Genomic DNA, 21,950 nt, shown 5'->3' with positions numbered 1-21,950 from the left:
CTGTGAGATCTAGGAAGCAGGAGTGAGCCCTGAAGTCTCTCATGTGGGAGTATCTCCTGTGGGGCCCTCCCTGATCTCTTTCTTCCTCCCACAGGAGGAGTGAGTGGTGCAGTGGTTGAATCTACAGCCTCAGCACCCTGGGGTTGTGGGTTCAAACCCTGCACTGCTCCTTGTGACCCTGGGCAAGTCACTCAGTCCTCCGTAGCCCAGGTACGTTAGATAGATTGTGAGCCCACTGGGACAGAGAGGGAAAAATGCTTGAATACCTGATTGTAAAAAACGCTTAGATAACCTTGATAGGCGGTATATAAAATCCTAATAAACTTGAAACTTCATCCACCACAAGTGCATTAATTCCATCCATAGCCCACCACCATAGGCAAAGCTCAGTATCCCTGCTAACTTCCACCATCTACCAAAGGTTATGCTCTCCTTCCTAGAAAGACAATCTCCAAGAATTCGCTATCCCAAACACAGCCAGCAACAGCAATTCTCAGTCAGCCCACCCTAGGGTTACCAGACGTCTGGCTTTCCACGGACATGTCCTCCTTTTGAGGACACGTCTGGGGGTCTGGACGGCTTTTCAAAAGCCAGCACTTTTTGTCCGGGTTTTGAAAAGCTTGGAACAAATCGCTGTCGGGCAGCAGCGCATCTGTGCATGCGCAGGTGCCGCGTGATGATGTCACAAGCGCACGCACGTTCATGTGACATCATTGCGTCATATCCGCGCATGCACGGATGCCCTCCTGCCTGACAAGAGCAGGCAGTGAGGGGGCGGGGATAGGGCGGGATTGAGGGCGGGACTGGTGTGTAAGAGGGCGGGAATGGGTAGAACTGGGCGGGCCTGGGGGGGCAGATCTAGGGGGTCCGGAGTTTCCAAGCAGAAAATCTGGTAACCCTAGCCCATCCCCCTTATAGCAGATATACACAAGTAAAACAATCAGCAGTTTTATACTGTATTGAGGGTTATGTTAAAAGCGTATGTTATGCTGAGATTTTCTGTTTTTTAAAAATTTTAACGTTTCTAAGTTTCCTGAAGAGGCATAAATCAAATCTACAATAATATCATTGTGCATTCACAGATTTTTTATGTATAACAATTTTTATTGAAAGAATCAAATAATCAGTACAATAGGATAATACAAAAATACATTCAATACAATAAGTATTACAATAAATTTCATACAAATTAAAATCATTCTTTCAAATTAAATTTCCATATGAATTAATTCAATCTTATCTACACCCCCCTTAATTCCATCCCCTATCCATTATCTTCCCTTAAATGAAATCCCTCACCCTGGATGAGAGTTGACAAAAATAAAGAATTAAAATAAATAACTGGAATGTAATTAGTAAACCTAATTTTCATAATAAATCATTGATAACCAAACCGTATTTTTGGTGAAAGATTCTGAATATAAGGATCCCAAATCTCCATAAAAAGATGAGTTAATTTGCATGTAATAAGTGTTAATGCACTGATAACATTAACTAGTCCATATAATATCACAATTACAGCGTGCTTGCTTATGTAAATCTTGTCCTAAGTTTGGTACTGAAGCAATCTATACAAGGTTCAAAACCTATCAAACAACATGAGCTGTCTCTGACGACCATAATGCAACTGAAACTGCTTTCAAAGTTGATACATGTGTTCGATATTCCCTCTAAGCCAGTGGTCTCAAACTCAAACCCTTTGCAGGGCCGCATTTTCAATTTGTAGATACATGGAGGGCCTCAGAAAAAAATAGTTAATGTCTTATTAAAGAAATCCTCACAAACGTAAAGTGTGAAACAAAAAAGTGAACAAAAATATATAATTACACTTCTAGTGAGTATGAAATGGGGTGTCAGATATGACCAGTCTAAGCGAGAGCGCTTCAACTGTCTGTCAATTCTTCATACATCCTCAATCATTATAATGTAATACTTTTTTTTATAAACAAAATTTTTTAAATAATTTTTTCACTGTCATATTTATCGGTGCATCTATCTGAAGTCTTCATTCCATTGTAAGTAATGGTGGAACATATCTTTTATTCCAACGTTCAATTCAATACTCCCCTCTGCCAACGCGTTTCGCAGAGCTTTATCAAGGCTAGGGGCACTGCATAATTGAAGATATCCTAATTGTGTAGTCAAGCGGCTTCTGAAAAATGTCATATCTGACACCCCATTTCATACTCACTAGAAGTGTAATTATATATTATTAAAGAAATGCCATTTTGCACGAGGCAAAACTCTTTATAGTTTATAAATCTTTCCTTTTGACTAAGGGCACCTTCTATGAAGCCGCGTTAGCGGTTTAACGCACGTAATACCGTGCGCTAATTTGCCGGCCGTGCTAACCGCTACCGCCTCCTCTTGAGCAGGTGGTAGTTTTTCAGCTAGCGTGGGGGTTAGCGCGTGCTAAAAAGGTGCGTGCGATAAAGATGCTAACGCGGCTTCGTAAAAGGAGTCCTAAGTCTTAATAATAATATTGTCATTTATAGCTAAAGAGACATACTACTCGAAAGAGTCCAGAGAAGAGTGACTAAGATGGTTAAGGGGTTGGAGGAGTTGCCGTACAGCGAAAGATTAGAGAAACTGAGCCTCTTCTCCCTCGAACAGAGGAGATTGAGAGGGGACATGATCGAAACATTCATGGTACTGAAGGGGATAGACTTGGTAGATAAGGACAGGTTGTTCACCTTCTCCAAGGTAGGGAGAACGAGAGGGCACTCTCTAAAGTTGAAAGGGGATAGATTCCGTACAAACGTAAGGAAGTTCTTCTTCACGCAGAGAGTGGTAGACAACTGGAACGCTCTTCCGGAGTCTATCATAGGGGAACACACCCTCCAGGGATTCAAGACAAAGTTAGACAAGTTTCTGCTGAACAAGGACGTACGCTGGTAGGGCTAGTGTCAGTTAGGGCGCTGGTCTTTGACCAGAGGGATGCCGTGTGAGCGGACTGCTGGGCAGGATGGACCACTGGTCTGACCCAGCAGCGGCAATTTTTACGTTCTTATATATGATCAAGAAACTGTTTTATTTTACTTTTGTGATTATGATAAACATAACGAGGGCCTCAAAATAGTTCCTGGCGGGCCGCATGTGACCCCCGGGCCACCAGTTTGAGACCACTGCTCTAAGCTGGGCACTTGACCCATTACTCATACTTTCTAGGAGTGTGGCTCACAGATTTCACATGGTTGCTCACAAAAATGCTTGCAAATCTGGAAAATTGTTGGTTTTTAGAACTTGTTGTTCGCAAGAAAAAAAAAAATTTTTGAATTCGTTGCTGAGAAAAAAATTTGCATGTACCTGGCCAATCCTTAGAGCAATGTATCACAAACTGTATGCCTTCTGAGATTTCAGGTGTGCTGCGAGACGCCGGAGAGGAAAGGCACCAGCTGACTGCCTACAGGACGTGCCTCTTGCAGCAAGAGGCACATCCTGTAGGCCATGGGTAGGGAACTCCGGTCCTTGAGAGCCGTATTCCAGTCGGTTTTTCAGGATTTCCCCAATGAATATGCATTGAAAGCAGTGCATGCAAATAGCTCTCATGCATATTCATTGGGGAAAACCTGACTGGAATACGGCTCTCAAGGACCGGAGTTCCCTACCCCTGCTATAGGCAATCAGCCAGCGCCTCTCCTTCTCTACACGTGTCTTCCCTTACGGCACCCCGTCTGTAGGGCATTCACGCATGCGCGATCATTGACATGATGGCATTATGCATGCACGTGACATCACTGCATCATGCATGATGACATTATGAATGCATGTGACATCATCGCGTCGACATCTGCAGCTTGACAAAGAATGCGAGACACTGCCTTAGTGGGAATATCGCAAGTGTTGTGTGCTGGGCAAGGAAGTAAAATAATGATGATGGCACCATAACACCGCCTGCAGGATCAGTGTGGGAAAGAAAAGGCAGTCTTTTTAAACTAATGTTTAGTACAGGGGTAGACAATTCTGATCCTTGAGAGCCGGAGCCAGGTCAGGTTTTCAGGATATCCACAATGAATATGTATGAGATGGATTTGCATGCACGGCCTCCTTGAGATGCAAATCTATCTCATGCATATTTATTGTGGATATCCTGAAAACCTGACCTGGATCCGGTTCTCGAGGACCGGAATTGCCTACCCCTGGTTTAGTACTTGTGCTCAAACACTTTAGAGGTGGCACTCTAGCTGAGTGGTTCCCAACCCTGTCCTGGAGGACCACCAGGCCAGTTGGGTTTTCAGGATACCCCTAATGAATATGCATGGAGCGGATTTGCATGCCTGGCACCTCCATTATATGCAGATCTCTCTCATGCATATTCATTAGGGCTATCCTGAAAACTCGACTGGCCTGGTGGTCTTCCAGGACAGGGTTGGGAACCACTGCTCTAGCTCTTTAAACTCTTATCTTTCAAAGGCACCACCTCTTCGGAACACCAGCAGAGCTTCATCTGTTCATCTGCTTTCAGATGACACAACCAGCTACAATTCTTAAAACAGAAAACAGCTTTAAAAACGAAACAAGATGCTTAAAAATGTAAAAAAAAAAGAACAAAAAAAACCCCCCACCCACCCGAAATGAATTCAAAGATTTATTGCTAAATTCAGACACAAATCTGTTCAGCCATCCTCACATCAGCTGGCAGACATACATGCACAATGGGCAGGGTAGAAACACTTCACAAATCAGCAGGGACGGCTTTGGTGACCAATCAAGGAGCGGAGCCAGAGTGAGGAGGCGGGCGGGAGGGAGAAACGATCACGTGGGAAAGCTTGACAGCTGAAATCAGCGTGCAGGAAAATCCAACCGGTGATCTCCCGTGATAGGCTCCCTTTTACGCGGGGGGGGGGGGGGGGGGGGGAGAGAAAAGCAACCCACTGCTAAGTGTCTATATATACCAGCTCACGCACTAGGAAAAAGGAAAAGAAAAATAAATAATAAAAAAAGCAAGAGTAAATCCTACTTTAATGATTGTTGCCCGGCAGTTATAATGATACAAAATTAAAGCGAGAAATTGTATGCTTCATATCTTTTATTGTTATTATTACTATTATTGGCATGGGATTCCTAGAAAGAGGCATTGCTCGGAACAAAAAAAAGCCGGCTAAGAATTCCTCACTCATCTGTTGCACAGAAGGAAATAAGGATCGGCAGCTCCCTGGGATGGAAATGAATCAACAATATTTATAGCTGGGGGGTCATTAAAGATGAAGAAGCTAAAGTTGAAGGAAATGGGTGTTCCAAGGAGCTAAAAAACAAAAATGAACCAAAATGGATTTTAAATTTACAAATGGAATAAAGATTTCTCTTCAGGCGGGCAACAGGTACAGTACATGAAAAAATGCTGGACATCAATGCATATAAATTATACCAAGTAAGTACTGGGCAAAGATTTGTTTCTTTGTTGTTGTTTTTTTTTTAATTAAACACGGTATTTCCAATTTAAAAATGGGCTTAGGTGGTTTAGATAAGTTTTATCCAGGCAGAAATATACAGTTTTATGGTCGGAAACTTATATTTGTGCAGTGTGGAGTGTGAAGCGGCCCAAGAAATCAAGGAGACGGTGTTTTCCATTGTTTTTACCTTGTAAAAATGTGAAAATTATTGCAGTAGGTTTTATTTGTTGACACTGTTTGAAAGTAAAGAAGAGTTAGCCAAGCCTTATGTTTTTGCTGGTAAAGTCTGACACCTACTGGAGGACAACAGAGCTAGGGAAAATAAAGGGCGGGGGAGGGGAGGGGGGGTTGGAAGAACTTGCATTTTTTTTTTGTACTACATTGAGAAACGAAGAAAAAAATATCTTTCTGCCTGTGTTATTTAGTTCATGCCCTTCTTTGCAATACTCTCAGATATATTTGCAAAAATTTGCCAGTTAGTTTCATGGTATATCGTGCCTGCCTGTTACCTAGTAGTGCAAAGTTGTAATGGTTAGGAACATAGAGATTAGCAGCTGTGCAAAGTAGAAGCGTAAGAGAATGGGGGAGGGGGGAGGGCAATTCAAACCACACTCATGGATTTACCCCCTAGTCTAAAATTCTTCAAGCTAGTGGCCATCACAGGTTTTGTAGATGATAATGGGTGGCTTATTTGTATTAAGGAGGAGAAACCATTGTGAGATCTTAGATTTTGTGATCCAATCTTTGTAAGTAGTTTTAAAGTTTAATACAATTGTAGCCTGTTTCATGTCATAGATTAGAATGTTATGCTTGAGCCTTATTAATTTTATTGGGGTAAGAGAGGAAGGTGGGGGAGGGGGGACATTAGAAAGTTGCATATATTAAAGTTCACTTTTCAATGTAATTACATAATTTTGTGTCTCTAATAGGCAAATGTTTTTTTTCCTTCTTCACATGGATTACAAAATAACAGTTTTCAGAAAACAGCTTTCCATCTCAGGGGTCTGAAAGTCCCTCCTTGAGGGCTGCAATCCAGTCAGGTTTTCAGGATTTCCCCAATGAATATGCATGAGATCTATGTGCATGCACTGCTTTCAATGCATATTCATTGGGGAAATCCTGAAAACCCGACTGGATTGCGGCCCTCGAGGAGGGACTTTGAGATCCCTTATTTGACTGTATTAATCTACCATAATAACTTTTTCACAGATAATCACCTCTGGATCAAAAAAGCTCAGTTCTTATGCAAACTTGTTTGCGGAGTATAATGGCATATCTGTGCTGATATTATCTTTATTTATTTATTTTCTGCCTATCTATTCTGCACTCTCCAAAGTTCTAGGCAGATAACAACATAGCATTAACCTTCCCTTTTACAAAGCTGCGCTAGTGGCTGCTGCGACGGTGGTAACTGCCTCGAGACTCATAGAGATTTAAAGGGCTTAGGGGCTTTTGCTACGTGGAAGCCGCTAGTGTGGGGGAGGGGGTAAGTGAAACAGTACACAATGAAAAGTTAGTGATGATTGACAAAACACCAAAGCAACCAGAACTGCGTGTATGTGAGTGAATGTGGAAACATGAGCTTATATGGAGAATGATGTATTAAAATGCAAATATTTTGGTAGGTGGGTGCCTTTAAAATCTGCAAAATTCCTTCAAACATTCAGATTGGCATTTCAGGTGCCTCCATATTTTTCATGCGCAGGGTCTGTTTTGCAAATTTGTTTTGCAAACTTGCCACAAAATTGTAGAGAACTTTCCCACATTATTTTCATGCGAGTCGATGAATATAATAAGCCACTGTGAGGCAAAGCATGCAGGGCGACTAGATATTTGTGAATCTGTTTGAAAACTGGCATGCAATAATATTACTGCACATCAGGTCTTGAAAAGAGAGATAAGCTACACCTCTGAGGCTTATTTGCATCCACAGGAAAACTGCGTGCAAAGAAGCTGCTAAGCCATGAGAAATCCAACAGGTTAGCATATCTGCCTCCATCTACAATATGCAGAAACAAAAATCAATAAATAGGCCTAATGGTTGGAGAGTCTTTTATTAAATAGCAAAATGAAGAATTGAAGAACAAAACTGCTAAAAAGGGATCGATTGTATATATCATTTTTTATGTTTTATATAAATGCTAATACAGAAGAATTATATTTGAAGGCTACGTGACAGTTTAAAGAAAGGTCCAGACTTATTTAATTTTATCAGCAAGAAGTTTAAATTGGATAATGAATTGTTATGCTTTCTCTTGAAGCAACATAGAATTGCTTCACATTGATGTCTAGAATTATTGCTGGCAGTGATCAGAATAGCATCTGGACTGTGGGGTTGAGAGAGAGAAAAAAAAGAAAGAAACACTGATATTATTGCCATGCATTAATAAGTGGTTTGGCCGTCGTTAGTAGAAATCCTTCATTGTTCTTAGGAAGTATATGAAAAGTCTTGCCAATACAGAAAATAATGCAGCGAGCTCATGCAGTAAAATGGTTGAAACAAGAAACTGTTGGGGATGGGGGGGGGGGGGGGGGGGGGAACTGATGTGTAGCTGAACCAAAACAAAGAACTTTAATTCTGCAATTTCTAAGATAAACAACCAAGTTAAGGAATTAATTTGTGTATTCTTTTTCCACACCGGACCACTGCATGCAAGCCACAGGTAGGGCTCGTCTCAGTTAGGGCACTGGTCTTTGACCTAGGGTCCGCCGTGGGAGCAGACTGTTGGGCACGATGGACCACTGGTCTGACCCAGTGGTCAATTCTTAAATTCTTATGTTCTTATATTCTTAATCAGTATATGCTTTGAGGAAACATTTGCTAGAATGGAAGCAAACATTTCAGCAAATCCATATCACTGACAAATGAGACTAAAATTGTGGTTTCATTACAGTTAGCAGTTTTACCAACGGTTGCCAACTGGCTCCAGATGTACCTGATAGGTGAATCCAGTCCTGGATTTCTCCCTTGCATGTGGGGACCCATCCATACATGTTGTGGAGTAAAACCAGGCATGGACAAACCTGGCATCAGTTGAGAACCCTAGTTTTTACCAAACTATTCTGCTCTAGTGAAATGACTCTTCTCATTCCTTGACAACACAGCAACCTGAAATTAGTTTTCAACAAAATATGCGTCATTACTGTGGAAATAATTCCAATATGACAATTAGGCGCCAATGTGTGTTTCTCGGATAGATGTTCCATTAGAGCAGGGGTGTCCAATGTCGGTCCTTGAGGGCCGCAGTCCAGTCGGATTTTCAGGATTTCCCCAATGAATATACATGAGGTCTATTTGCATGCACTGCTTTCATTGTATGCTAATAGATCTCATGCATATTCATTGGGGAAATCCTGAAAACCCGACTGGATTGCGGCCCTCGAGGACCGACATTGGACACCCCTGCATTAGAGTATGGGTAGGGAACTCCGGTCCTCGAGAGCCATATTCCAGTCGGGTTTTCAGGATTTCCCCAATGAATATGCATGAGATCTATTTGCATGCACTGCTTTCAATGCATATTCATTGGGGAAATCCTGAAAACCCGACTGGAATATGGCTCTCGAGGACCGGAGTTCCCTACCCCTGCATTAGAGGTTCCTTCTGATTGTTGATCCGCATTTAGCTGTTTCTTCATTTGGATTGGCTAAAATATTTCCTTTTTCTCATCCTATTATTTCAGATTATTATCCTTCAGCATTGTTGAAAGATTTTTTTGTATTATTCATTGCGTCCTTTTGTCTTGTCAAGTCTAGTATGTGCCAGGGTGCTTTACCCTTTAGTTTTAAAGAAATCCTTGATTAGAACTTTATTGAAGAAAGGGTAACTTGTAATATTAGACATGGGTCTACAATTTGCTTGAAACGAAGCATCCATTTATGGCAAAGTTGATTGAGAGGGTGGTTTATCTCCAACTATGGGAGTTTGTAAAGCTAAATGATTTGTTCCATCCACAGAGACAAAAAAAAAAGTGGGGAAGAGACTGTTCACATCAGCCTGAAATAACATGCTCATATGTGTTAAAACATAAACTCAGATTTAACGAGATTGTTAAAAGCAAACTGAATTGCGTGTTAAAACAAAGTTTAAAAGATATAAACAGTCTATGCATCTTGTTGCATCAAAGTCCTGAGGGAGGGAGGGTTTTTTTTTTTGTTCCCTAATGGAAGAATTGGATGGCAATGGGGGTTTATTTTTCTGTATTGTTATTGATTATTTATAAGTGCTTATTATGATTATTATTATATGTATGTATATTGTTTTGCACTGTTATTGGCTTTGAAAAATTAATAAAGATTAATACATTTCTTATGGTCAATAGTAAAAAAAAAAAAAAAAAAGTCTGCATGGTGGACGCTGTATTATAGACACGTGTCGTAGACCCGACATGGTCCATGTTTTGGCATGAGGGCCTACCTCAGGTGTACAGTTAATGTGCAGCAGATGGCAGTCTTTGTACCATCGAAAATTGAGTAAACACATATGTATCGCAAGAGGGTATGAATGGCATCTCTCCAGCGTTTTCTTTTAAAGAATGCAGTTGTACGTACACCCACTTTTTGACAATCGGAATTCAGAACATTCCATAGTACTAAGACAAGTTTAGCCACTTTATATAGTGAAATTCATAGCTCTTTGAATAGGGGCAGTATTGCCATTATCTATTCTTTGGATTTCAACTCAGCTTTTGGTTAAATTGATCATGTTCTGCTACTTTCTTGTCTTCAGAAATATGTCTTTTGTGACACAGTTTTATAGTGGTTTTCTTCTTTTTTTATTAATTGGGAATATGGTTGTACAATGTGTTCTTTAATTCATCAGTATCAATATTCATTAGCTTGTGGTGTCCCACAAGGGTTAGACTCTAACCGTTAGAGCTTTCCTCAATATTGTTTAACTTATTTGTCAGGCCCCTTGCTTTTTTAGTTCACTCCAAAGAAATTAGTAGGTTGTTGTTGTTTTTTTTTTGCAGATGATATTCTATTGGCCTATTTTACCAGACCCAGGTAGTCTGGATCTATCATCTCCGAATGATTGTTTAATGCAGGGGTATCAAAGTCCCTCCTTGAGGGCCGTAATCCAGTCGGGTTTTCAAGATTTGCCCAATGAATATGCATGAGATCTATGTGCATGCATTGCTTTCAATGCATATTCATTGGGGAAATCCTGAAAACCCAACTGGATTCTGGCCCTCGAGGAGGGAATTTGAGATCCCTGGTTTAATGTCTTTGTCAGTATGGTTTGAGTACAATTGTTTGAAACTCAATCCTTCACAACTGGATTCTTTATAGAATACAGGTCAGTACTCAGTGCCCATAGTGAGTACCTCTAAGACACAGGTGTCAAAGGCGGTCCTCGAGGGCCACAATCCAGTTGGGTTTTCAGGATTTCCCCAATGAATATGCATGAGATCTATTAGCATACAATGAAAGCAGTGCATGCAGATAGATCTCATGCATATTCACTGGGGAAATCTTGAAAACAGGATTGGATTGCGGCCCTCGAGGACCGACTTTGACAACCCTGCTCTAAGACATAATCAAGGGATGTATTTTTTGGTTCCATCATTGAAAATTCTGGATTTATTTTTGATTGACTTCTTTCTTTTTGAGCTTCAGATATCATCTGCGGCTATATTCATCGGTCCATTTGAATTATTAGAACTTTTTTGAATCAAAAGGCTTTGTGCAACCTTCGTTTTGTTTGCTTATTAGTTGGCTGGATTATTGTAATCCTATATAATCCTATTTCTCAGTGTCAGTTATGTCACCTCCAGCTGATACAAAATAGAGCTATTAAGTTGATTACTGGTTCAATAAAGTGTGATCACATTACCCCATTGCTTAAGAAGTATCATTTGTTAACAATTCCATTTAGAATTTAATATAAAATACCTACCCTAGCTCATATGTCCCCCCTTCCTTTTACTAATCCACAGTAGCAGTTTCTTCTGCAACCCGGGTTGCTAAATGTTCTGATGTTGCTTCTATACTCATAGAATTCCTGTGAGTATCAGAGCAGTATTGGAGCATTTCGCACTCTAGGCTGTGGTGTGTTTTTTTTTTAAATCAAAGATGATCTGGGCTTCCTTCTAGTGTATTAACTCCATATGTTATGATTTTACTTTTGATTTTATTTTATATGAAAGCTTTTGCTGCTGTTTCTTGTTTTTCATTTTTCAATTGCAATTGCCTCTGAGGGCATTACATAGGTTATGCATATATATATGTATATTTGCTCTCTTATTTAGAATTTTATCTATGGTACTTAGCTCGGGTGTAGTGTTTTACCCGGCTGTCCGGAAGTAATATGACGGAAGATCTCCATTTTGCTCTCATTTTATAAAAAGAGCTTCTTCAGGAAAAAGCATTATGCGATTGCAATTATTCTAAAAGTAAAAGAAAGAAATGGTATAAATTAGTTGTGTCATAAATTTTTATGATTTTTAATTTTTTTATTCTGTATTATTTTTTTTAAATTCAAGACCTACTCATTCTTGCTCTAAGTATTTGGGTGTGACATATTTGTTTTTCTCTTCAGATCAACTTTGAAGCTGATTACTGTGGCCTGCTAAAATTGGTTGGACATATATGAATTGTGGGATTTTCTGTCACGCCTTATCCTTGATATTTTCTTCTAGGATCTCATCATCCTTCTAGATTCACCCCCTCACATTTGTGGTCTAAGGAAGATAATCGATTCTTTTTTTTTTCCTTTTTCATAAATTTCTTATTATTATAAGCTTTCTGTTTTGCTAAAGCAAGAATATTCTTGTAAAGAGTTTGAAACGCTCATAAATAAATAAATTAATTAAAACATATTTATAGATTACACATTGAAACAACATCTATGGGTACAGTGTCATAGAAAATTTGGCAAAATGAGTGTATCACCAGAAGTCTCTGGTTTAATGAATGTAATTTACGAGTCAGAGTGTAAGGTGTGAGTGCATGAGAAAGAAATGGAGGATATCCTGAGTGCAAAATTTAATGTCAATTTTTAGAAAACTCAGAGATTGGGAGCTAGTGCAATTGCTGGAAGAGAAGAGTGACTTGTTCATTTACTCCTAAATTCTATAATGTACATCTCGCCAAAGTAGGTGCCTAACTTAATTGAGTAATAGGTGCTGATAATTGGCATGCCACACCTCTTAATTGGAGTTAATTGAAAGTTAGGTACCTAACTTGGTAGGTTTAATTCTACAGCAGTTAGGCACCAAGAGGGAAATTACCGTATTTTCACGCATATAACGCGCGCGTTATACATGATTTTACAAACCTTGTATAACCATGCGTGTTATACGCATGAGCGCGTTTTACAACTTTTTTTTACATAGTTCCCCCCCCGACGTCCGATTCACCCCGCAGGACCGCTCGCACCCCCACCCCGAAGGACCGCTCACACTCGCACCCGCATCCCCACCCCGAAGGACTGCACGCACCCCCACAGCCTCCCCCCCCCCCCCCCATCATGGAGAAGCTCCTACCGTTGTCCTGCTGCTTCCTCTGCTGGCGGTCCCGCCCCTTCTGTGAGCCCTGCGTCTGCGCTGTTTCCTCTTCTGGCGGTCCCGCCCTTTCTCTGACGACATTCCCTATGTGCGGGTGAGCATTGTCGTGAAGAATGAGTGACCCAGCCAAGAGCAACTGAGATCGGGTTTTGTGTAATTTCTGCACATTTTTTTTGTAATAAATCATGATAATACACTGCTGTGACACTTCTTCCACAAGGAATTTTATCTGTGATGATGATGATGCCTTCATGATCATAAGCAAAAATAATTTGACTTTTGATTGAGCTTGTCGAAATTTTTTGGGTTGTGGGGAAGATGGAGCTCTCCACTCATTGGACGGTGACGGGACAAAAGCGCGCAAGACTTCGGCGTGCCAACATTGCAGCGCAGACAATTTGGCACAAGACCTCAGTGCGCCGCCTATAAAGTTACTTTTAAAGAACTCCGACGGGGGGTGTGGAGGGGGGAATTTACTTCATACTCTTCGCGCTGCCATTGGGGGGGGGGATGCAACCCCCACATTATAGAGAAAGTTTAACTTTTTCCTAAAAAATCAGGAAAAAGTTAATTTTACTCTATAATGGAGGGTTCCAACCCCCCCAACCCCTCCCCTAAAAGCAGTGCGAAAAGTATGAAGTAAACTGGGGGGGTTCCCCACTCACACCCCACGTCGGAGCTCTTTAAAAGTAACTTTTTAGATGGCGCGCTGGGATCTTGCGCCGATTTGTCTGCACTGCAATGTCAGTGCGCCGAAGTCCCGCGCGCGAATGACTGTGAACCCATTGGACTGTGATTTCAGCTCCGGCTCAAAGTCTCTGACCACGTTTCATCAATAGCAACAATGCAATTCAAGAGTGCCTGACCTTCAACGTTGAATCTTTGTTTCAGCACGGTTGCATTGTCCAGGCGTCTCTGCTGCTGTTCAGCAGTCAAGAAGTGGGGGACCCATCTCGCAGAAATTTTTCTCTTTTTAAATCATTTGTCACAATTTGGTATACTGATGTTGGTGGAATGACTGTGGTTTCAGAAAGTTCCTCGCATGTCACAAGACGATCTTTTCAAGAGCATCAGCCACGAGTTTCACACATCGTTCATCGGTTGTTGATTTCAGCCTTCCTGGTCATCATCTATGCTTACACGACCACTCCGAAAACGAGTTGCCCACCAAGAAACTGTACTGTGGTCCATTGTTAACTCACCACAAACTTCACATAATGCACTGTGGATTTCTGTTGGGTTTTTGCCACGTAGAGTTTTAATCTTAATGTACAACCTCTGATCATCAACAGACACAGTACCTGAGACACCTGCAGCCTCCATTTCCCACACTATGTACAGAGCTCCTAAGCACATATCCTGCTGCTTCAAGCACTGAAATGAAAGTGAAACAAGGTTTACTGCAATTGCATGATCCACTCCCCAATGTTGCCAACCTGTGCATTATTTATGAAATGACCCTGGTACATTACTACTAAGATGTCTACAACTAAGATCTACATAGTAAATTTTTTAAAAAAACAAAATATGCCTTCCACTGTCAATGTCAAAGCAACCCTGCAAGCTTTTAAACCAAATTCAAAATAGGCCTCTTAAATATACCAAAACAACCTCCCCAGATGCTAAGATATGCCAGGAAATATGTCAGAAATAAGTTTACAGTAGATTAAAATAAATGCTAACAAATAATAAGATTGATTTACAGTTGCATTTATATATGGTTTGCATTTATTAGCAAGCATATTACATTCATCAGGGTTGATTAGGCTAAAAATAATATCCCTGAGCTTTGCAGCTCATTTGAATTGGAAATTTCATGAGATAATTCATGTTCTGAAATATTAACACCATTTTTTTGTAAGTGCGTTGACAATGTAGTTAGAGAAGTATTATGTGGTATACTGTATGTGTAAAAGTATTGCACAAAACTGCAAACACACTACTACTTATCATTTCTAAAGCACTGGTAGCCATATGCAATGCTGCCCATTAAAACATTCAAGAGACGGTCCCTGCTCAGTAGAGCTTGCAATCTATAAAAGCTGCATGTCAAAGCAACTCCTGATTGTTGTAGCCTGACTTTGCTACAGGAAGAGGCAGTCGGAGCAGACCGCGAGTGATTTTCTTTACCCGCCGGCGCTCCAGCTGCCCTCTCCTGCCTCTCCAGCTGCCCTCTCCTGCCTCCCCTACCTTTTGACAGGCGAAAAACCATATTCACGGTTTTTCAAAATTTCAGGGGGTCCGTTCAAGGAACCCCCATGAATTTCTGGGAAGTACTGTATCATCCTCAAAAAGATAAACTTCACACCCAAAACTAGGCACCAATCCTGGCATTAATGCCCAAATTCTCAAATCTGTGCCAAACGGTAGACAGCGGTAGGCGCCCTACTACTGCCTAACTTAAATGGTTTAATTGGTGATAAACGATGTGGTAATCAACCACATCATTTAAAAACAATTAAAATCTAATTAAAAAAATATTAGGCCCTTGCATGCCCCTATGACCGATGGTGACCAACTCCCATCAATAAAATAGCCGTGGTTTATGCCGGAAGTTGACCTAGGTACCAGTAGATGCCTCTATGACACAATTTTTGTCAAAAGTAGGTGCTGGAAATGTAGGCCTGTAAAACCCTGTGCTACATTTCCGGTGCCTACTTTCAACATGGCTGCGATTCTCTAAACGGCGCTGACGCGTGATTGACATTCAATCGGCGCCACTTTTCTAAGCAGCCACTGCTAGTGATGCTGTTTAGAGAATCCAGCCCTAAGGCTAGTCTATAAATGGCACCCGACTTTGAGCGCTATTTATAGAATACTCTTAGTGCGCCTTTTTTTGGCAGTCAAATTTAAGAATTGAGTCCTAAATGTGCCCAACAGCTGTTATAAAATACAGCATATGTATGCCTGCATTTACACACCTAATTTGTAGGCTTATAAAGTAGATATAATTTGTATATCAGATTGATCCATTGGTGCTTGGATACACTTCAATTCAACTGTTTAACAATAAAAATAATCCGTTGAAAAAAAAATCCTTTACTAAGATTTTAGGCCAGCTTGCATCTGGAAATACATTCAGTATTAGAAATTTTATTATGAACAAGCTGCCAAAGGAAAAAGAGACTTCCCATCGCCATCTCAATCATTTCAACGATGTTCACCCTGGACTTTTCTAGATCGATATGTACAAGAAAACCTTACTCATTCTAACTGACTCATAGATGCTTCCTTTAATTTCTTCTCTCCTTTTCTTTTTATTCCTTTTTCTTCCTCTATTCTTATGAGTATTAGATGTTTCAGTGTCGAACATAAAAATTGCTGCTGCTGAGTCAGACCAGTGTCCATCGTGCCCAGCAGTCCGGTCACACGGCGGCCCTTAGGCCAAAGACCAGTGCCCTTGGTCTAGCCTTACCTGCGTACGTTCTGGTTCAGCAGAAACTTGTCTAACTTTGTCATGAATCCCTGGAGGGTGTTTTCCCCTATAACAGCCTCCGGAACAGCATTCCAGTTTTCTACCACTCTCTGGGTGAAGAAGAACTTCATACGTTTGTACGGAATCTATCCCCTTTTAACTTTAGAGAGTGCCCTCTCGTTCTCCCTACCTTGGAGAGGGTGAACAACCTGTCTTTGTCTACTAAGTTTATTCCCTTCAGTATCTTGAATGTTTCGATCATGTCCCCTCTCAGTGTCCTCTTTTCAAGGGAGAAGAGGCCCAGTTTCTCTAATTTCTCACCGCATGGCAACTCCTCCAGTCCCTTAACCATTTTAGTCGCTCTTCTCTGGACCCTCTTGAGTAGTACCGTGTCCTTCTTCATGCTGGACGCAGTATTCCAGGTGGCATACCATGGCACAATACAGCGGCATGATAACCTTCTCTGATCTGTTTGTGATCCCCTTCTTAATCATTCCTAGCATTCTGTTCGCCCTTTTCACCGCTGCCACACATTGCGCAGACAGCTTCATTGACTTGTTGACCTGTACTCCCAAGCCTGTTTCCTGGGGGGTCTCTCCAAATACTGCACCAGACATCTTGTATTCATGTATGGAATTTTTGATACCGACATGCATTACCTTACACTTATCCACATTGAACCTCATTTGTCATGTCGCTGCCCATTTCTCGAGCATGGTTATGTCGCGTTGCAGGTCTTCACAATCCCCCTGCGTCTTCACTACTCAGAATAACTTCGTATCGTTTGCAAATTTAATCACCTCACTCGTCGTACCCATTTCCAGATCGTTTATGAATATGTTGAAGAGCACAGGTCCAAGTACCGAGCCCTGCGGCACCCCACTGGTGACGTTCTTCCAGTCCGAGTATTGTCCATTTACCCCCACTTTGTTTCCTATCCGCTTGCCAGTTTTTAATCCACATGAGTATTTCACCCTCTATTCCATGGCTCTCAATTTTTCGAAATAGTCGTTCATGCGGAACCTTGTCGAATGCCTTCTGAAAATCCAGATATACAATGTCGACCAGGTTACCCTTGTTTATCTGCCTGTTTACCCCCTCGAAGAAGTGCAACAAGTTCGTCAAGCAAGATCGTCCTTTGCTGAACCCATGCTGACTGGTCCTCATCAGATTGTGTCCGTCAAGGTGATCAATGATGCAGTCCTTCCGGAATCCTTCCCGATCTGATCGATAGATTGGCTATTAGTTGAAGCAGTTCAGCTATAGTTCCTTTCAGTTCATTAATGACTCTTAGATGGATTCCATCCGGTCCCGGAGATTTGTCGCTCTTAAGCCTATCAATCTGCCTGCATACTTCTTCTAGACTGACCGTCAACTTTGTCAGTTTCCCGTCTTAGCCTCCAGTGTATAGCCTGTCGGGTTATGTATTTAGTCATTGGTCTTTGGAATGCTTCATTGTTGTTATTGTTTTTGTCAGGCCCCTCTAATTTGGAATGAACTTCCCATTTTAATTAGAATAGAGGGTTGTTATACAGTTTTTAGAAAACTTCTTAAAACATTTTGTTTAAGAAATTTTTATCATGAATATTGTTTGTAATTGTACATCTGTCATTATGTTCTAAGGGTTTGTCACCAGAATGAAATATTTCTGTTATCTGCCTCGAGCTCGTAAGGGCTTTGGCAGAATACAAATTGGAATGTAATGTAATGGCATGCTGATAGCCCGAGGACATAGTCAAGATGAAACTTATCATCTTCCCTCCTTATGACAAAAGAAATGGACATTATGCAGGAAAAGCACACACACCATTTCCCTATTACTGATCTGCCATTTCTGTTTACAGTGTATTTAGTACTGTGCCTCAAGAAACTGAGAGCAACGTGAGGCAAGAAAGGAAGGGTGGAGACTGGAGAGGAATCTGCAAATGGGCTGCTCAGGAGGAATCTGGGTAGGAAGGAAAGGATAGTGTAGAATGTGGGAAGATTTTTCAGAGCTCTCAATAGTACCTTTTTTGGTGTTGCTCATTTTGTTATTGTTGTTTTTTTACAATTGCCTAATTTTACCATTCACAGTTCAGTTCACAGTCTAAACTGATTACAATCAATCATAGATTCGATTCAATTGAAAAGGGTGGGGGGAAGATTCAAAAAAGTCAGGGACTACAATGGGAGAATTATTAATCTAGATCAGTGATCTCAAACTCAAACCCTTTGCAGGGCCACATTTTGGATTTGTAGGTACTTGGAAGGCCTCAGAAAAAAATAGTTTATGTCTTATTAAAGAAATGACAATTTTGCATGAGGTAAAACTCTTTATAGTTTATAAATCTTTCCTTTTGGCTAAGTCTTAATAATGATATTGTCATTTATAGCTAAAGAGACATATGATCAAGAAACTGTTATTTTACTTTTCTGATTATGATAAACATACCGAGGGCCTCAAAATAGTACCTGGCAGGCCGCATGTGGCCCCCGGGCTGCAAGTTTGAGACCACTGATCTAGATGGAAAAAAATTTAATTCATGGGAAAGAACAGACAGTGAAACAACATCACTGCTATAATGTGGTAGGAACTGGCAAGGAAGGCCTAAATTTTATGTAAGTTCCAATGACAATGTCTTTGGAGGAAAAATAATTCCTTCTTTTTATACTTCTTTTTATACTTTTTATACTGCTTTTTTATAAATGCAGATGGTGCTGAAAAATTTTCAGCCCAACCAACCAACTTTCTAAATTATGACAAATTAATTTGCTTCTGTAGCTGAGAAGAGTACCGTATTATCTAATTTCACTAAGTGCCAATTTGCAGAAACAAAATTCTGTGTTTTGACATTGATCATTGATTGAACCAAATCCATGCCATTATCTTCTTGGTTGGGCTGAGAACTTCTCAGCACCCTCTCATAGTGTGAAGAGTTTCAGTCTCTGGCAACCACAACTGAGATGTGATATCATAATGCCTCATAAGAGCCAACCTCATCAATAATGTCACAATGGCTTGATTGTCTTGTACTTAGCTCACTTATTACATATGAGGGGTGCTGAAAAGTTCTCAGCCCACCCTACCAACTTCCTAAATTCTGAGCGTTATTTGGCACTGTAGCTGAAAAGAGTGTTATCTTATTTCATTAAGTGCCAATTTGCAGAGACAAAATTCACCCCCTCTTTTACTAAGGTGCGCTATGCTTTTTAGCACACGCTAAATATTAGTGCACGCTAAACATGCGCTAAACACTAATGCATGCATGTTATCCTATAGACGCGTTAGCGTTTAGTGCGTGCACTGATTTAGCACGCGCTAAAATGCTTAGTGCACCTTAAAAAAGAGGGCCTCAGTGTTTTGATATTGTTTCAGATCATTGATTGAACCATATCCACGTCATTCTCGGCTGGGCTGAGAACATTTCAGCACCTCCTCATGTTTACTGAATTATTGAGGACCCCATTTTGATTTCTGTTCCATTACTGGGAAAATGTAAGTGTTTAAAGCTTCGAAAAGGTCCTCTTATTCAGACATTTTCAACATTAGCAAAGTAATTAAACTGGCCTACCATTGTAGTGGCTCTCATCAGTGCCCCAGTGCTGGCATCAAACTATTAGTCTAATGCAGGGCTCTTCAACTTTAATCCTTGAAGGTTGCAAAGAGAGGTTAATCATACTGTGCAAATGAACCCAATTCCTAGGCCAAATGTGTGCAGGTTATATCTTTATAAGCAGACTATATATAACAGAGCTTTATATGGCCCTAGTGACAATAGCTGGACAGCCCTGGGGTAAATATGAAGAGACACAAAGCAGAGCTATAGAAGTAGATTTAAAAAAAAAACCAAACACTAAGGGCTCCTTTTACTAAGGTGTGCTAACGTTTTTAGCGTGCGCTACGTGCCAAAAACTAATGCCAGCTCAATGGAGGCGTTAGCTTTTAGCGCGCCTGGCATTGCAGCGTACGCTAAGCACACGCTAAAACCTCTAGCGCAGCTTAATAAAAGGAGCCCTAAAACTAGCTGTCGCTATAACAAGTCTAAACATATAAGGAAAAAATATTAGAGCATAAAACAAATAGAAATCTAGGAGTTAAGACTAGAAGAGAAATGGGTCAAGAAAGAGACACACTACTGTTCTAAAGAATGTGTCTACTACTTTGTTAGTAATGAGGTATTTCTGTTTTCTTTAATATTCCGTATCTGTGAGACTTTCCGGCTCTTCCTCCTTTCCTGTCTTTTCTCATCTGCTTTTCATTTATTCTTATTACTGTAGTTTTCCTCACTATTTCTGGTCTTGTTTTCATATTTTATCTGCATGCTTTATTTTTCAGAATAGTTTGGCATCAGTACTGCCTTCTTAGATCTTTCTTGTCATCTTCTCTCTCCTCTCTTTACTAGTCTGCTTTGTGTATAGTTTGGTATCCTATAACACACTGTTCTTCATCTGCCGGTCCGCGGACCAGCGCTGGTCCGCGGACCGGTGCTGGTCCGCAGAAAATTCCTGCCGGTCCGCGCAGGACCAGCGAGATCAACATCTCCAATTTCCTGCTGGTCCGTGCAGGACCGGCAAGATCGACGAGTCGTAGTCCGCGCAGGGCCGGAGAGATCATGGGGAGCCTCCGACAGTGTGCTTTCTCACCTCCCAGCGGCTCTCCTTACTTACCAGTGCTGCGATTCAGGAAGGCAGCCTTGGGGCTTTTGCTGAGTTGCGGCTGCCTCTGATGATGCAACTTCCGCTTTCCTCAGAGGCGGTGCGATCCAACTGGACCTGAGGCTGCCTTCCTGAATTGCTGCACTGGCAAGTAAGAAGAGTTGCTGGGAGGGGAGAAAACCACTGTTAGAGGCTGGGAACCTGCTGGGCATGGTAAAAAAAAAAAAAAAGGGACAGCTGCTACTGGACCTGGAGAGGGATAAGAAGAGATGCTGCTGGGAGGGGAGGAGGGAAAGGAGTCTGGGAAGCTGCTGGGCAAGGGAAAAAAAGGGACAGCTGCTACTGGACCTTGGGAGAAGGAGAGATGCTGCTGAGAGGGGAGGAGGGATAGGGAAGGGAAGAGAGTTACTGCTGAACAGGGGGATGAGGGAAGAGAGAAGAAAAAAGGAAGGAAACAGCTGGCAGGGAGATTAGAGGAGGGGAAGGGGAGAGATAGGAATGAGATGGGAAGGGGGTCAGCAGAGAAATTGAGAGGGACAAAGATGCTAGATCTGGTGTAGGAGAGATAAAAATGAAGAGAGCAGTGAAGCTGGAATGAATCATGTAAACAGGAGAGAGGGGCATAGGCTGGATTGAAAGGGGAGAGGGGCATAGAAAGAAGACAAATACCATATGGAAGGGGGAGAGGTCAGACAGTAGATGGAAGGGGCAGATGCTGGATTGAAGAGACAGAGAGGGCAGACGCTGGAAGGAAGGGAGTGAAAAGAAGATGAAAGCAGAAACAAGAGACAATTTTATTTCTATTTTGTGATTAGAATATATCAGATTTGAAATATATATTCTGCTAGAGCTGGTGTTAGACATAACTGAGGACTGCAAAGTCCAGGCAGTGGCTTAGGGCTCTCTCTGACCAGGGGGGCAGTTGCCCTAGTTGCACTCCCCTAACCCTATTCCTGCTATGTATGTCTGCGGTATTCTATTAGCATGATATTTCTGTGT

General features: G+C 41.3%; 1 protein-coding gene across 2 annotated transcripts in view; it reads left to right on the top strand.

Annotated features, from left to right (window-relative positions):
• The first annotated feature begins 4,866 nt into the window (after window positions 1-4,866).
• Window positions 4,867-21,950, top strand: part of TRPC4 (transient receptor potential cation channel subfamily C member 4) — a 185,481-nt gene continuing 168,397 nt past the window's right edge. The window contains exon 1 of one of the 2 annotated variants that reach the window (XM_033950649.1): window positions 4,867-5,371. The gene's annotated coding sequence lies outside the window, so the exon portion shown is untranslated. Of the gene's footprint in view, window positions 5,372-6,067; window positions 6,140-21,950 lie in introns of those variants that run through there. The other variant, XM_033950650.1, reaches the window with a different exon arrangement.

The sequence above is a fragment of the Geotrypetes seraphini genome, chromosome 6 (assembly GCF_902459505.1).
Source record: "Geotrypetes seraphini chromosome 6, aGeoSer1.1, whole genome shotgun sequence".
NCBI lineage: Eukaryota > Metazoa > Chordata > Amphibia > Gymnophiona > Dermophiidae > Geotrypetes > Geotrypetes seraphini.
The sequence above is the reverse complement of the archived record's forward strand: the minus strand, read 5'-3'. Positions and strand labels throughout refer to the sequence as shown.